This window comes from Anabrus simplex, chromosome 6 (genome assembly GCF_040414725.1).
Source record: "Anabrus simplex isolate iqAnaSimp1 chromosome 6, ASM4041472v1, whole genome shotgun sequence".
Taxonomy (NCBI): Eukaryota; Metazoa; Arthropoda; class Insecta; order Orthoptera; family Tettigoniidae; genus Anabrus; species Anabrus simplex.
In genome coordinates this window covers 329,317,876-329,335,435 of record NC_090270.1, presented here as the reverse complement: position 1 = coordinate 329,335,435, position 17,560 = coordinate 329,317,876, and the positions used below count along the sequence as shown (strand labels likewise).

Below are 17,560 nucleotides of genomic sequence, written 5' to 3'. Positions count from 1 at the left end.
AATGCAGTTCCGGAAAAATTGCATGAAATCTCTTGTTTCTTTAGTCACTTTCTTTCTTATTAAAATCCTAGCCAAATTATCTTATTTACATTATGCTTTCTGTAATGTGTTCCTTGGTTCAATACCCTCAGGCGTTTTTTTTTATTTTTTGAAAAATGTTCTCACCGAATGTAGTTATAAATGCTTAAGTAAAACTCTGCATTGACTCACATTAGCGCCCGTAGTGGTAGAAAAAGGCAAACTGCTAATCTCATCGACGGGATAACTATGATTAAAAAAAGAATTGTCATTTTTGGGAATAAATAAAGAATCTATTATCATATTTTATTATATTTTATTTACCTAAAATTCGCAGCTCATATCCCTAGGTTGTTTTCAACATTGAGTTGCATGCGTGAAGCACTGTCGATTTTTTTTGTTCCTAAACACTGAACCTTCTCAAATTCTTGTTAGGTGCAACATTCTTTTCCTATGTGTTTGAAATAGACGGGTGTGGTTATGAAATAGCTTTGCTACTGATGATGAACTTGAACTAACCAAGTCATCGAAGAGGTCGGATTTATATTTTGAAATGACAGTTACCTCATTTTTCTCATGCTATCTGAACTACGTACAGTAAGGTATTCAAGAACGACTCAATTCTCATGTTATGCTGATTGCTGGTGCATGTGTGTAATTCTATCTGCTTGCCACACAGAGTGTTGTTAAATGAAGGGCATCCCGTGACGAACGTTCTCTTTTCAAAATAGCGCTTGTGAAAATCAGGACTGTGTGACTGCTACAGACTGATACGATAACATATTGCTCTGCTGGTCAAAATGAAGTGATTGAAGCTGCTCCCCTGCTCGCGTATTTAGTTGACTGGTTGGGATCCACGCGAGCAGACTGACCATTTACCGTCATTTAAACAAAACAAAAAAGAATGGGGGGTGAGAGGTCGAAAAGAGAGAGCGAAAGAGAACTTAGTGTTCTACAACTGTTTAAGTCCATCGACAGGTGTGAAGGAAAACTGTAATGTCGAGTGACCCTTTGTACTCCGTCAAAACTGATTATACCGGGCGTGTTGGTCGTGCGGTTAGGAGCGCGCAGCTGTGAGCTTGCTTCCGGGAGATAGTGGGTTCGAACCCCACTGTCGGCAGCCCTGAAGATGGTTTTCCGTGGTTTCCCATTTTCACACCAGGCAAATGCTGGGCCTGTACCTTAATTAAGGCCGCGCCCGCTTCCTTGCCACTCCTAGACCTTTCCTATCCCATCGTCGCCATAAGAGCTATCTGTGTCGGTGCGACGTAAAACCAATTGTAAAAAAAAAAAATATTATGCGGGAAGTCTTATGGCTACGATGGGATAGGAGTGGAAAGGAAGCTGTCGTGTCCTTAATTAAGATACAGCCCCAGCATTTGCCTGGTGTGAGCATGGGAAACCACGGAAAACCATCTTCAGGGCTATCAATCAGTCAGTCAATCAATTATTCATTAATGATCTGCATTTAGGGCTGTCGCCCTAGTGGCAGATTCCCTATCAGTTGTTTACCTAGCTTTCTCTTAAACATTTTCAGATAACTTGGAATTTTATCGAACATTTCCCTTTCAAATTTATTCCAATCCCTTACCCCTCGTCCTAGAAATGAACTGTTGTTTGTTTGTCCAACCCTTGTCTCGCTTCTCTACGGAGTCGGGTATGAGGAGAGATGAATCTGTCGTGGCGGGTTTTTATGACCGCACGCCCTTCCTGACGTGAACCTCATCAGACCAGTTAATGAGATGAAATTAATGATGTGATATATGGTAGTAGGAATGGAGAGGGCGAAACCCGGTGCCGGCATATAGCCTACTCCTACCGAATAGCACCAAGGGGTCTGCTCAAGGCTTTACGTCTCCATCGGACGGACGACCATGTAGTCCCTACTCCCAAGTCTTCCCAGCCCAAAGTTTTCAACATTCTCGTAACACTACTCCTTTGCCGACAGTTGAGTTCGAACCCAGTATCTCCCGAATGCAAGCTGACAGTTACGTGACCCAAACCGCGCAGCACTCGCTCGGTAAAATACATATGATTATTATTATTATTATTATTATTATTATTATTATTATTATTATTGTACCGGGAGGTACACCTCAACGCCGCGCATTCAAAATAAGCGCCTTAATGAACTCCTCTATCGAAGAAGATTAATCAGGACACGCCCTCTTAATTTTTATTGGTTAACACAAAGTGAACAAGAAATGTGGGATTGGTTGAAAATTAATTACAAAAATTAGTGATTGGCTATATTCAGAACTGGCGGAAAGAAAAGGAAGTATTGCCAACCCAAAAATAAATTAAAATAGATCAGTTATGGACAACCAAGAAATACAAAACTTATTTAAATTATAAGTTCCTTCACCTTGCACCAGGGTGCATGATCATAGTCTTTAGTAGTGTCATTTGTAGAAAAATGTCCAAACTTCTTGATGTATAGCAAAACAAAACAAGGATAAATTCAGTCAGTTTAGGAAACTTCACAATAACAACATTTCTTAATATTTCGGTGGAGACATCTTCTGATTAAAGTTCTAAGTTCCTGTTGTATCAATTTCCACGTTTGTTCGATAGAGGAGTTCATTAAGGCGCTTATTTTGAATGCGTGATGTTGAGGTGTACCTCCCGGTACAATTATTATTATTATTTGAAGAAGTGTGTACTATGTGTATTTTTGGTTAGAAATACTCCAGTAAATTACATTCATGGCAAATCAGACCGATTTCGCATGACTGTCGTTTAAGTAGTTCTCACAAAAATGCATTTTATTTGTTCGTTATTTTTACATTATTTGAAGTACCATATGACTGAGAAGATTCTTGGTGTCTTCGTAAAGTGGTATTTACAATACTCTCTTCATTAATTCGATATCCTTGCTGAACATAGTCCGGCTTAATTTAACCACTTCCTGTTTCTCCCAACTGCATGAACTTGAGAAACATTTTCATAAATCAGTATCGTGAAAGGAATGTGTCCCCAAGAGTGTGGTCCTGAATTCTTGGAAGATGGCGCACCATGTATGGACAGGACAGAAGATTGAATTTTGTCGCCTGTCTTCCATTTTTAGCTAAATTAATTGTTCTGCTTTGTCTGTACTCATAAGCGAAGCGTACAGGATGACCTTGACAAGACGTCTAGTTTAACGGAAACCAGGAACAAGTGTAGCAGCAGGTAGCCATATTTGTATCTTATCCCAGAACTAGTTTCTGTTGCCTATCAGGTAATAAGTATCACTTTGCACTCGTACCACCAACGGGAGTGATAGTGCTTTTTTCTGTATTGTTCTTCACTTACTGCAAACCAATTTGTTCATACTTACTGCCACTGCATTCGGCGTGAGGTTACTCATTGCCCCTGTTTTCTCTGTCGATGAAGGTACTACTAAAAAAACTACAACCTTTTTCCAGTCATTTGACCGAGTCAGGAATGGAATGAATGAAGCCGCCATTTAGCGGCGAGGATAGGAATCTTGCCGGCTGCCGTAGCCTGTCGCACCCCTCTGGGGCAGGGGCAATGATTAATGACTGGCAGGTGAAATGAAATGATATTCTCAGGACAGCCGATGGTGGGGCTCAGCTCCTCTTCGTCTCACAAATACAGAGGTATAGAGCGACCGTGGAGCCGTGGCCACCCCCCACCTCCCTCTTCACGGTTGGCCGGTCGGAGTGCAGAGCTGTCGGACCACGGAGACCAAGTTACTACTGGCAGTGTGACTATCACGAGGCACAGGTTTTGCTCTTCGGTCAGCAACCACAATCTGCTAAGAAGATTTCACTGTGTGTCATGTGTTTTCACATTTATTTTTTGCCCTTTTTGTGAAGGGTCACGCGATCGACGAAGAACGTATTGTACTCAGACTGTTGTATATCTGTCGTTGATGGGTTAGTTTTCGTAATTTCAGGAGGTCTGCGATCTTGCGGAGACGAGTGACAGCAGATGATATAAAGCACACGCCGAGTGAGTTGGCCGCGCGTTTAGGGTCGCGTAGCTGTGAGCTTAGATTCGGGAGATGATGGGTTCGATTCAATAGCTCGGAAGATGTTCTTCCGTAGTTACCATTTTCACTCCAGGCAAATGCTAGGGCTATACCTTAATTAAGACCTCAGCCGCTCCTTCCCACTCCTAGCCCTTTCGCATCCTTACGTCGCCAGCCTTAAGCCACTACGTAGCAAACAAAAAATAAAATAAACACAGCACACCTTATCTAACAACAGTCTGTCGGTATAGTGCTTATTGTTCATCAGTTGTAGGGGATTTTGTTTTCTTCCGGGTTGGCGATAGATGTTTCGTTTGCTTTTGCCCAGCACTGTAGACATTGCCACCTCGAGATATCCGACCGCCCGTCCTGATTACTGATGTAATAGAAATCGTGGAACATCTACACTCTCTTCAGCGGGACATTCAAGAAGAGTGGCTAGCTGGAGAGGACGTCTCTGCGGGAAAGCAAGCGTATGAGGTTTCGCTGAAATACGTCGAACAGCATCCATCGTTAACACGTATGGGCGTATTGTGGGTTAAAAAAGAAAGAGGGATGCATAGGCATTTTTCTGATTTGAAACACAAGAGCAATAACACATTTTTTCAAGCGAATTAATTCCTGGGAAGTAATTTTCAAACAGCGTAATTACAGAACTATGCTCCTTTCACTCCCTGTGGGTTGAAGCGGAAGAATACTACCCACAGTATCCGCTGCCTGTCGTAAGAGGTGACTGGAAGGAGAGCCGGGAGCTCTGAACTTGGGAGCGTGGGTGGGCGACCACGGGGCTCTCAGCTGAGTCCTGGGATTCCTTCCACTTACTTGTGCAATGCTCCTCACTTTCATCTATTCAATCCGACCTCCCTTCGTAGCCCTTGTTCTTTTCCGAACCCGACGGTATTAGGTTGCGAGGGCTAGGGAGTCTTTCATTTTCAAGCCCTTCGTGGCCCCTGTCTTTCTTTGGCCGATACCTTTACTTTTCGAAGTGTCGGATCCCTTCCATTTTTTTCTCTGATTAGTGTTATATAGAAGATGGTTGTCTAGTTGTACCTCCTCTTAAAACAATAATAACCACCACCACACAACAATGCATGTATACATATGAGAGACACCTGAAAAAATGACACTTCTATAAGACCGTTGGAGGAAATATACCTTTCATATTGAAAGAAACATTCTGACAGCTAGGGCTGGAAGGAGGAGCATTGCACGTGCCATTACACGGTGTTGCCACATTCGTGCATTCCGTTGTCCTTCCCCTCGCTTTCGGCTCACTTGTTCGTTCGTTCAGACCGCCCAGAAGTGAGAGGTTTAGCAACTCCAAGCAACTCGACCCGGCCAACAGGCTTATCTCCATGGCAACCGCAATGGCCGCACCCACGTTTCTATGGCAACCATACCGCCTACTTCCTTCTTCACACCTAGTAAACGGACGTCCCTCTAAGAACTGTCAGAATTCATCTTTCAATATTACGGCCATAGATAAAAACTTTTACCTGAGACAGTCTCTTTCAAAACACACATTCCCTGGATGCTCCGACATTCACAGCTGGTGATTTTGTATTTTCTCGTGTCATAAAATCAATACAAATTTCGTGTTCTGTCACCTTAGTTCAAACCACATACCTCACCTACAGAGCGCTCTATCATCTGATGTATTATTTTGATTAAGAACTGGATGATCCTGTTTGCAACCACTACACTTACATCTGACCTTCAGGTAGAACCCTTTGGCAGTTTTCGAACGAGTATCTTTTGCGACCTCGACCACTGAGATTCGATTAAATTCTGGCGACAGACTCTTAGCATTTAAGTACGAATAATAGTGTTTATGTTGTCACAGACCAGATATATTACTACATATCCGCTAATTTCTTCCCACATTCCATACCTCCCGGAGTGTAGTCAATTAAAATAATGTGACTACATTTTACAAATCTGTGAATATTACTGGCCTGGCAAAATATGCATCGTTAAACGTAATTTTCTTGCAATGGAGCATGTAAATGGAAGTACACGAGTTTTCTATTTCGTTAATGTTCCAGATCGAGTCCTTGCTGATAAGGGTGTGTACCCAATGTTGAGCGTGAGATAATGTAGCCGTCACAAAGACGGCAACAGAATTATATTAAATTAACCTATGAAATGCACTTCTAATGTTGAAACGTTTTTTAGCAGACAAAGACGAAAAACATAAAATTAAGCAATTTTCTCAGTTGTGCCGAAAGTTGAAGGGCTAAAATTCCCGGAAAGGTGTCAGATTGTGAGTCATGGATAGCTCTATCAAACTAAAAAAAACATCTCTAGAATCGTTTCAGGCCTAAATGCAGTTCCGGAAAAACAGCGTAAAATCGCTTGTTTCTTTACTCGCTTTCTTCTTTATTCAAATCCTAGCCAAATTAACTTATTTACAACAATTCTTTCTGTAATGTGGCCTTTGGTTCAATACCCGCAGACGTTTTTTGACTTTTAAAAATGTCCACACCGAATGTAGTTTGTAAGTGCTGCATTGACTCCCATTAGCGCTCGTAGTGGTGTTTAAGTGAAACACTGCAATGACTCACGTCAGCGCTCGTAGTGGTAGAAAAAAGAAAAAATGCTAATCTAATCGACCGGATAACGTTGATTAAGAAAAGGATTGTAAATTTTAGGAATAAATAAAGAATATATTCTCGTACTTGATTATACTTTATTTACGTAATATCCCTAGGATGTTTTCAGCATTGAAGGGATTTTTTTAACTTCCTGGTATCAGTGGATATTATCATAGCCGATTATGCGCACTGATCAAATGGACGAGTTGTTAAAGTTTTCTCATTCCTTATCCTTTCCCACATTAATTTGATGGATTCTTTGGTTAGTATAATTGGTTGTGAAGACACGGTTCGCCTTCAAAAGAAAAAATTGCCGAAATTACCGACGGATTACTGATCAGTTACCAACCCTAGGTGTTCCCACGGTTAATCTAATGTTACATTTCATATTCAACCTCCTTGAGAAAACGTTTAGAATTTATAACGTCGGCAGTTGTTGGTGCATTCTTCCCATTAACGCATACCTCACTTGAGATATCAGGTCTCCCATACGCATTAACTGCAAGTCATCTGACTTAAGTATGCTCATAAATTTGGGGTCTAACCGAAGGATACTTTATGTATTAGCATGCCATTCGCTTTCGCGGCATCGTAAACTCTTGACGTGTCGTTTACGAACCACGTCAGACAATGGAGTCATTATTGCAAGCAAAAAAGTTACACCTTCTGAGGAATAATTCTTTGCTTTTTATTTTCACTTAGTTACGAAAATAATTTTCTACGCTTGTTCGTTCGTACGGGTATGTGATGTGACTGCTGAACTGGCTGTCAGTTCTGAGTAAGTTTTCATGGTTTCACAGTTAACAATCATCGCATATACCGTGTAATGAATTGGATCGGTTCTGTAACTTAGTATGTTTCGCGCCAACAACAAGAACATCTCAGTCTTCCACAACAGCATAATCATAGACCACCAACACCAGCTCCACCGGAAGACCCATGCTGACAACTTCGAGCACAAGACTTCACAGCAGGGTGGACCGATCCAAGAAATCCGAGAAATAATGGGTTCAAACCCCACTGTCGGTAGCCCTGAACATAGTTTTCAGTGTTTCTCTTCTTTTTTTCTGCTAGTTGCTTTACGTCGCACCGGCACAGATAGGTCTTATGGCGACGATGGGATAGGAAAGGGTTAGGAGTTGGAAGGAAGCGACCGTGGCCTTAATTAAGTACATCCCCAGCATTTGCTTGGTGTGAAAATGGGAAACCACGGAAAATCTTCAGGGCTGCCGACAGTGGGATTCGAACCCACTTTCTCCCGGATGCAGTTTTCCCATTGCTGAGCACGACGACATGATAGCAGAAAATCATCAACAACTATCCAACGAAGCCATCATAAACGTAGTGGGAGTCGATCTAATCCCTTAAGTGTTTTCATTGTATCACAAAGATCATGTTAACTTCACTACAAAGGCAGCACTCTTCCTGTCTACCAACGGAAACAAGGAAACCTGGGAAGAAGCCCATTAGGGCTTTGGCCTGCCAAGAAGACAGCTGCACGAAGAGATGGCCTGCAGATTCTCGAAGGCCACGTGGTCAGAGTGATGGTATTGCCTGGATATCAGCAGGCCTGACAGCAAAATGGCCTCGCAACTCGCTTCTCACAAAGGCAACAGCCCTTCGAATCCCGGTCAATGCTGTGGGATTTATGAAATTAAAAGTTACGTACAGAGGCCTTTGGTTCGGATTCCATACAGAGCTGCACGTCCCGCGGCTATGGTCTCAACAGTAACGTTAAATATCTAGCAATTTCCAGTTAGATTTCCTGGACTACCTCGTATCGAACCCGGTTTCTTCGAGGAAAGGCCGGGAACGCTACTTCTATACCCGCGTATGACTTCCAGAGCCCCAAATTAGTATTTATTCTTTGTTAATCGGAACTCCAGGAAACTAATATTCCCTAGAACACGGCGGTGGACGTGACCTTCTGAGGTGAAGTGATCCTGTCTGCCTAATAGTTAAATTTTATGTTTAACCTTGCATCTGTGCACCTATTTATATGGCTGTTTTATGTTAATTCTGTATTCATTATACTTTACAGTTATTAGAGGTCATTTTATTTTATATAAAATGTTCTGCACGCTATTATGTATCTTGTCATCTTAGCTAGCTCGCAGTGGTCCAATTAAGATTCTCACTCCACGCTATTTGAAGCCACATTTCAGTATATTTTGTAATATTGTCTACAATTAGCCTCACTCTGGGAGGTCTGCTGAAGCTCGTTTTCCTCATAGATTAAGACTTCACAGCTTCTCCACCTCAGATTTTATTCCTAACGTTCCACCGGGCTATAATATTGAGATGCCTCTATTAAATTGAACATAATGTCCTCTCGGATCGAAATTAATTGACTACCCCCTTTTATTTTCGTGCCTTGATTCTTTGTTTCAGACGAGCTATCACAATTAGAAGGGCTTTGGGAAGCTAATTTTCGTATTTTCACTCAATTAGGGATCATGCCCTTAAACATTTCATTGTATAGAAGAACATTTATGCCAGTGAAAAAGTGTAGCTTCGTTGATTATAGCCTCTGTTAGGACTTAATATTACCGTCAGTTTTTGTTGTAGTGTTTGAGTACCTTCCAGGTTGTTTGTTTCTTTCTGCGGCTGCTATTTTGAATGTCTTAAAATCAGTTTCCGAGATTTCCTTTATGACGCTTTACGTATTCTTCCAAATATAGAAGAGATCTTTCAGTTCAACAGTATGGATAATATAAATCCCGATTGCGGGCAAACAATTTTAAACTACCATACGATATAGTTGTAACGTCTTTTTTTATTGTACTTTTCCAGTTGCGAAAATCAGATGATCATAAATATGTTTCCTGGTCATGGCCACCCATCAACGGCTGCTAATTTCAGATGGCAACTTGCCATAAGACATAACCTGCACGGTTGCTAGGTAACAATACCTTACATCACTGCCTGCACGGTTGCTATGGTTACACTTCCATCACACATTTTGTCGCGTTACGTTAAACAAATTTTCGGATGACCCCCAGCCTCCGCAGTTTCATCAACTGTGTGTTATTGTTTTGTTATTTCGTTTTTTCCAGCATAAAAGCAAAGTATTCGGTTTATTATCTAAAAGTAGACGTTACAACTGTATCGTATGGTAGTTTAAAATTGTTTGCCCGTAATCGGGATTTATAGACCTCAGACAGATGTACAAAGTCTTTAAACGTTGCCAGGATGATTTCCGTAGCAACTCTCCAGAGTTAGTTACCGGCTTTTGTAGACTTGAACTTTTACACTCCCGGCAGTGATATTTCCCTATATTTCACTTTATCGGTAAAAGTTATAGAATAAAAAAGTTTGATATACTAACAATTTGTTGGTTATTTTGATCCACCTTTTCAATACAAATTACAGTTTGTGTTGCTAAGTTGTAATGTTACAACACTAATTTACCGGGACATGTTTCGCTTTTATTCACAAGCATCATCAGCCTATACAATTGCCTCAAGGTTTGTCATATTTGGATTGTTGTTACAAATTTCATTACAATGAATGTAAATCTAATTTCAGTGATAACAATATTTAAAACACAAGAATAATATACACATTAAAAATTATCACAATATGATTTGCAATGTTAAAATGGAGTAACTCTTAATTCTAAAACACATTGACGTCCACAACACAGTTTTTACAATTTGAAAATTTGGCTAAAAATTGTTTGCAATGTTAAAATAAAATTGATTCAACTATAATTTGGCATTAAAATTTGAGTCATAAATATAAATATTGGATGTTAATATATAGGAGCCATAGTTTCTGAAGTGCGTTGGTTTCCAGAATACTGTAACATTTCAGTATTGAGAATTTTTAGTTAAGAATTGTGCTCTCTAAATAATGTTATTTAAAAAGACTGTAATTTTGCATTATGCGTGTTTAGTCATGATGATAATCTAGAATTGAAGTCTTGGGCTCGTTGGAAAATGGCTTCTAGATTTGATGAGGCTTGCTGCTGCAGTTTGGCAATTTCATCAGAGGAAGTATTGACATAATTATTTAATTCTTGTTTATAGCGACCAGGCTCTCCGTTGGAAGTTGATTGTTTTGATGTAAGTTATGGTTAAAGGGGGCTTCAATCCAAATTTTTAGTATCTGATTATGTTTCTTTCGATTTATAGAATGGAAGAAGCATCCCTTTGTCTGCTGCTACAGAATCTTGTGGACCTTATTGCGTTACTGTGACTATTGTCTGTTGTGGCTGTTACTGTATTCTAGAAACCAACGCACTTCAGAAACTATGGCTCCTATATATTAACATCCAATATTTATATTTATGACTCAAATTTTAATGCCAAATTATAGTTGAATCAATTTTATTTTAACATTGCAAACCATTTTTAGCCAAATTTTCAAACTGTAAAAACTGTGTTTTGGACGTCAATGTGTCTTAGAATTAAGAGTTACTCCATTTTAACATTGCAAATCATATTGTCATAATTTTAATGTGTATATTATTCTTGTGTTTTAAATATTGTTATCACTGAAATTAGATTTACATTCATTGTAATGAAATTTGTAACAACAATCCAAATATGACAAACCTTGAGGCAATTGTATAGGCTGATGATGCTTGTGAATAAAAGCGAAACATGTCCCGGTAAATTAGTGTTGTAACATTACAACTTAGCAAAACAAACTGTAATTTGTATTGAAAAGGTGGATCAAAATAACCAACAAATTGTTAGTATATCATAGCATAGTTCAATATGGGTCTAATAATGAGATTAGTTACATGTAATAATAAAAAAGTTTGTAAATAATATTCTGTATACATTTTTCCATGAATAGATTTCCTGTAAAACCGTAAGAGAGGTGTATCGCGTTTTATATTTAAGGCCCTCTCCTGCTGAATTTTTGAACAAGTTATAGCTGAGATCGTACTCGCCCTCATCTTTAACTTAAACACCAAGTTTCGTGGAAATCCATTGATACATTCTCCCGAGATGCTGTGACAAACAGAAAACAGTTAAACAGAACCTGACATAGGCTGTTATTTATTCTGACTAGTGTAAAAACGAAGTACGAGGTTAATATTCAAAAGACGACTTTACATATACAGATGAGCTTGCATATAAGATACCAACAAGTGCGATAAATATTGTTTTACCGAGTAGCAGGAGTGTACAGTTGAAATTGTACAGTATTTCGAAATTGCTGTTGAGCTAAATATTTTACTCTGTGGTCATTCAGAAATAATGGAAGAAGCATTAAGTAGACAACTTTTGGAGTAAGTGTACGGGACTGACAATTAATACACTCTAATACCTAAGTTCTGTAACTCTCTATTTTGTTACTATGATTGAATATTTTAGCTACTCGATGTGCTGTGTGTTCCTAGCTGCATTACGTTTCAGACTTGTCGTTTTCTAGAGCTCTTCGTTCAGATTGTGAGGCACAATACGGCTTCCTGTGCGTGAGGTAACTTAACGGACCAGTGAATTCGTGTGGCCTGTTGGTGGGATCCTCGTATAAATACAGGAGCAGTAATCCATGTGATGGGGCGTACTATCTATTGGTGTATCCGGGTCATCATAGCTGTCATTGCCCTCACAATTGGCCCTTTCTCAGCACTAACATTTGCATTTAACTCACTTACAGGAGGCAGGAAGTGGCGTCATATAGGAAGTTTTGGGACATGTTTTAGGTATGCTGAACCTCGTCGATTGTTCATTTGTTCTTTATAATCTGCTAATAGAAAATATCGGTGTGTTCGGAATTACCCTTTGAGTTGCTCTGGTGATCGTTTAGATGCACCAACATTTTCCCTCCCTTCCATTACCTGCTGTGCACCCTCGTCAGCTGTTATCTGAGAGGAGTACCATAAGTAGAGCCCGGATTTCCATGCACTATCAAATCTCAAAATATGCTTGCATTCATGCACTATAATTTGGCAAAACATGCACAATAAACTGAAAAACGTTCATCCGTTTATCTGTCAGCTCATTCTTAAGCACAGAAAATTATCTTTGTACGTCACTAGAAGTGACAGGTACTTACTTAAATGAAGACATTTGGGACAAATTGAGATCAAACTGTACGTATTTTCCATCGTTTCCACAATACGTCTTATATGAGCTTGAGAATTCAAAGTCAGGATTTGAAAGGATCACTTCGTTCGTCCTACAGTACCTGTAGCTGCCGCAGCTACTTCTCCGTGCGATGATTGTAGACACTTTTGAATATCCTCAAAAACTGGTAGCGATTGCCGGCTGTGATAACAAAGACGCGAAGAGCGAGAGTTCCGGGTAGGAAATTCCAGGATAACAACAGAAGAGGGTTCAGTGCAAAACCAAGGTTTACAAGCTGCTATCTCAGTAAGAAAAGTCATGTTAAGCAATATAGACGTCCAGATATTCGCTGTTAAATCCAAAATCAAATTTGAACGGGAAAGGAACGGTTATTTGGAATCGTTAATCCATAAAACGAATATTTGCAAAGTTTGAGAAGTGTAGGAACAGGCTCATATGTGGAAATGAAGAGATTAGTGGATTACAGAGAAGAGTGGAGAAGACGAATTGCTGCCAACCAATCTTAGGATTGTGAATTAAGAAGAAGAGAGAAGTGTAACTAGTTTATTTAAAAACATGCATTTGCATGGAAATCCAGGTTCTAACCGTAAGTAATGCAGCAGGTCGCTTCATACAGTAGTTACCGGTGTGTCTAAGATCACTGGCTTGGTAGAAAACATAATCAAGATTGGTAAGTTTCAACGGTGGGATTATTCAGCGTGAGGTTTAAAGGAGTGTGTCTCGAAACCAACCCATACGCACTAGTATCAGAAAAGGGATGATTGCCTTCGCATTAGTACAGGGAAGATGATGCAAAAAAATCAGACTGAGCGTTGGATTGTTTATAGCACCACAAATAGGCAGCAACAGTTTTTTTTTTTTGCTAGTTATTTTACGTCGCACCGACACAGATAGGTCTTACGGCGACGATGGGCCAGGAAAGGGCTAGGAGTGGGAATGAAGCGACCGTGGCCTTAATTAAGGTACAGCCCCAGCATTTGCCTGGTGTGAAAATGGGAAACCACGGAAAACCATTTTCAGGGCTGCCGACAGTGGGGTTCGAACCTACTATCTCCCGAATACTGGATACTGGCCGCACTTAAGCGACTGCAGCTATCGAGCTCGGTGCAACAGTATTTTAAGTGTAAATTTAATTTGCTTCATGTATGCAAAATATTGTTTGATTGATATGTACCTTGTGAATTTATATGTTATGTTTTTAGTATAAAACGAAGTTTCTGAATTCAAATGAATTCAGGAACTGAAACTTCTTGCTAAATGTCTTTTTATACTGATGATCTTCTTTTTTTCTCTTTTAGGTGAGTATCGGTGTTACCTAACTGATGATAACAGAAGATTAACTACTATCGGTAAGTTACAACGACAGAGTATAAGAAACTACTAGAAACTAATCAACATGTGTTAAAGAATTTAATGTCAGTCGGGATGGAGCATTAAAAAGAACGAATATCGGGTAGACGAGGCCATATTTTCCAAGTATATCGGTCTTCAATGGCAGTGAATAAGTAAAGTTATTCCCGTACAGGCCACGAAGACCCATGGAGGACTGTAAAGTAGCTAGATGGGGATTTAAACCTACACCCTTCCAGACAAATCAAGCTTACGCTCCTTTACTGTAGCGAACTCTATATCCCTCTCTAAGTTATAAAAGTATAGTCTTAGTCATCATGATGCTAATCATATTTTAATACATTTTGATATCTTAATTCAAGTTTATAAACTGTGCTTGGCTGGCTGGAAAGTTTTTATATGTTCTCCCCGGTAGCACATCGATAATGAAAAGTGAGGCTTGTACACAATCAGATCGATCATCTTTGGTTGATGAGAACCTGACGGTGAATATTTCCATAGTCATTAGATTGTTAATAATGATATCTGTTTTAATGTCACCTCAATAAAATGTATTTTTTAAAAGTTAGTGACCCTTCAATACAGTAGATTTTAGCATCTGAATTCCGCCCCATAGGAAATTTTAACGTTCCTAAAGCTAACGAATTGGGATTGTGGCACTGCATCACTCTCAAATATTACCGACTTGAGTGAGGTTCGAACCTGCTGGTTTTCGAGCAGAAGGACAACTACTATCCGACTGCGGCACTGAAGTTGCCAGGCTCAGAGAAAGTTATGTGGTGGTGATTGTTTTAAGAGGAAATACAACTGGGTAACCATCGTTTAAAGAATGGAGGTATCAGCAAAAAAGCAGAAGGGCCTCGAAAGGCGTGAAAGTGAAAGACTTCCTCGGTCTCGCAAACCTAATGCTGTCAGTCTGGAAGTGAACCAAGGGAGGTCAGACAGGAGAGGTGAGAGCGAGGAACCTGGCTCAATAAGTGGACTCAACGCCAGGCTCGACGAGGGTTCTCGTGCTCCCAAATTGAGAACCCTTACGCCTCTTACGACAGGTTGGGGATTCAGTAGATGTATTCTACCATATTCTCCTACAGCGGGATCGGAAAGAGTCATCATTAACAGGTTAGTTCAAGAGCAACCTTCCATCAGAGTCCTGCGTGGTTAGGGAAAAGAAGACTTTCTTTCAAAATCCTCTTGTTTGAAATAGGATGAATATATTGTGCAGTGGTACGATTCCAAGTGTCGCTTCGGCCACCAGCTGTCCACATTTTACGAATAGCCTTGCGTTTCGAGAATATATAAAATTAAATATTTCCTTGCCGGCCAATTTTGGTGCGCTTGAGTGTACATTATGCGCAGATTGGTAAGCCAAGGTTGAGCGACCAATTATGGCAGTTGTTCTGCGTATGAGTTTACCTCGAGTTCCTCCACCGACACTCTAGATTTTAGCTGTTTGTCATACTACCTCATACAAGTTTTCGGTGACAGTGAAATAGGAAGTGGCTAAGACTGGGAAAGTAGAAGCTTGATGTAAGTTTAAGCTCCCGTCGTTAGCTTGGTATGGGAATGGGAAACCACGGTAAACCATTTTCAGGGTTGCTGACGGTGGGATTCGAATCCACCTTATCCCAAACGCCAGCTTGAAGTTACATGCCAACTTAACACAGGTTTTCAGAGAAATCCTTGTTCACAGTAAACGCTTGAGAATAATGGCTACTTTTTTTTCTGCCAGTTGCTTTACGTCGCGTCGACACAGATAGGTCTTATGGCGACGATGGGACAGGGAAGGGCTGGGGAGTGGGAAGGAAGCGGCCGTGGCCTTAATTAAGGTACAGCCCCAGCATTTGCTTGGTGTGAAAATGGGAAACCACGGAAAACCATTTTCAGGGCTGCCGACAGTGGGGTTCGAACTTACTATCTCCCGAATACTGGATACTGGCCGCACTTAAGCGACTGCAGCTATCGAGCTCGGTAATGGCTACTTTTAGTCTAATACGTAAACGACTTATGGAATAATAAAAAGAATATGGACACGGAAGCCCTTAGTCAAATAGCCTGACAGTAAATCTAAAGTAGGAAGACGGAAATTACTCCACAAAATTGTAGAAACGTTTATACAAAGAGTGTATCGGCCCAGGAAAGACAACAAAATTATTTTGTGCAATAAAGAAAGTGACAGACGATAGTAAACGTAAAATAAGCGCTAATGTTAATAATGGAGGATAGGGTAGTCCTATGGTCCTAATATTAAATGAAGCATTCTAACAGCTAGCACAGGTAGAGTCAGTTTACTGTCTGCCTGGCTGCACAGAAGGGAGTAGGGGTACGGTTGCTATCGAAACGTGGGCGGACCTTCCGTGTTCGCCATGGAGACGAGCCTGCTGTCCACTTGGAGTTGCCAGACCTTTCACTTCTCAGCAACAGCACTACAGTAGTCGCTCCCTCCTGCCCTATCTGTCAGAGCGCTTCTTTTGTTATTAGGACTTTATATAAGGGTCAATCAAATGAAAGCCGAACACCCGCCATAACAGACATTCCGCGCGAAAGGTGGCAACACTGTTTTACTTACCGATACTGCCATCACTGTGCTAGGAGAACTGCACAGTGATAACTCACATGTGCACGTAGTTGCTGGGTTATGTCTTTGTTGGTGCGCGAACTTGTCTAGTATGTTCGTCCAGCTGTAGAAAGGAAGGCAGGTAAAGAAGAGAGGAGAAGTGTGGTTTTCTCTTGACTCAGCGCTATGAAGACACTTTGCAGAAACTCCGACGCGCCATAAAATCAAAACACCGTGGTATGCTGTCGGATGGAGTCATCCTGTTGCAAGATAATGTACGCCCCTCTCTCCGTACATCCTGAGTCTTTCACCGTGTGATTTTCACATTTTTGGCGACCTGAAGAAATTCGTGGACGTCAGTTTCATTCGGACGAGGAAGTACAAGAGTGGGTGCGGCTGTGGTTCAATCAGCGACCTACCTCTTTCTACAAAACTGGAATTGATCGTATCGTCTCCCAGTGGGGTACATGTATTAACGCTTTTGGTAATTACTTTTGAATAAAACCATTCCATGGTCACGTTGTAGCGGGTGTTCGGTTTTCATTCGACTGCCCCTTATAATATGTAACACCGTGTAAGAACTAGGGCATAAATATTAAATCTTATAACGTGAGTGAGATTGGTTTCATGAAACCCAACGTATAACTACCCGTTAGTCCCGTTTCCTGATACGAGGTCGCATGCCATGTTTTTACGGCCGGATGACCTTGCTGACACCAACCTCGTTGGAGGAGACGATGAAGATGAAATGCATGATTGCGAATTAAATTGAATAAAGTGTAAGGAATCGGCTGCGGCCTATGAACAGGAACTGTTCCTCCATTTACTTGAAAGTGAAAATAGAAAAATACAGAAAACTATTCTCATGACATTTGTCAGCGGGGATCGAACCCGCTCGTCTCTTGAATGTAGAGCCGGGCTGAGTGGCTCAGACGGTTGAGGCGATGGTCTTCTGACCCCAACTTGGCAGGTGTTATCTGAAGGTGCCCGAATACGTCAACCTCGTGTCGATAGATTTACT

The 17,560-nt window shown here is 40.7% G+C and overlaps 1 protein-coding gene across 4 annotated transcripts in view; it reads left to right on the top strand.

The window, feature by feature from the left end:
- ckn (CRK like proto-oncogene, adaptor protein) overlaps positions 1-17,560 on the top strand; it is a 653,887-nt gene that overhangs the window by 447,143 nt on the left and 189,184 nt on the right. Inside the window, exon 1 of one of the 4 annotated variants that reach the window (XM_068228465.1) lies at positions 13,941-13,984. The exons of the other annotated variants lie outside the window; for them this stretch is intronic. The gene's annotated coding sequence lies outside the window, so the exon portion shown is untranslated. Of the gene's footprint in view, positions 1-13,940; positions 13,985-17,560 lie in introns of those variants that run through there. 4 annotated transcript variants of the gene reach the window in all.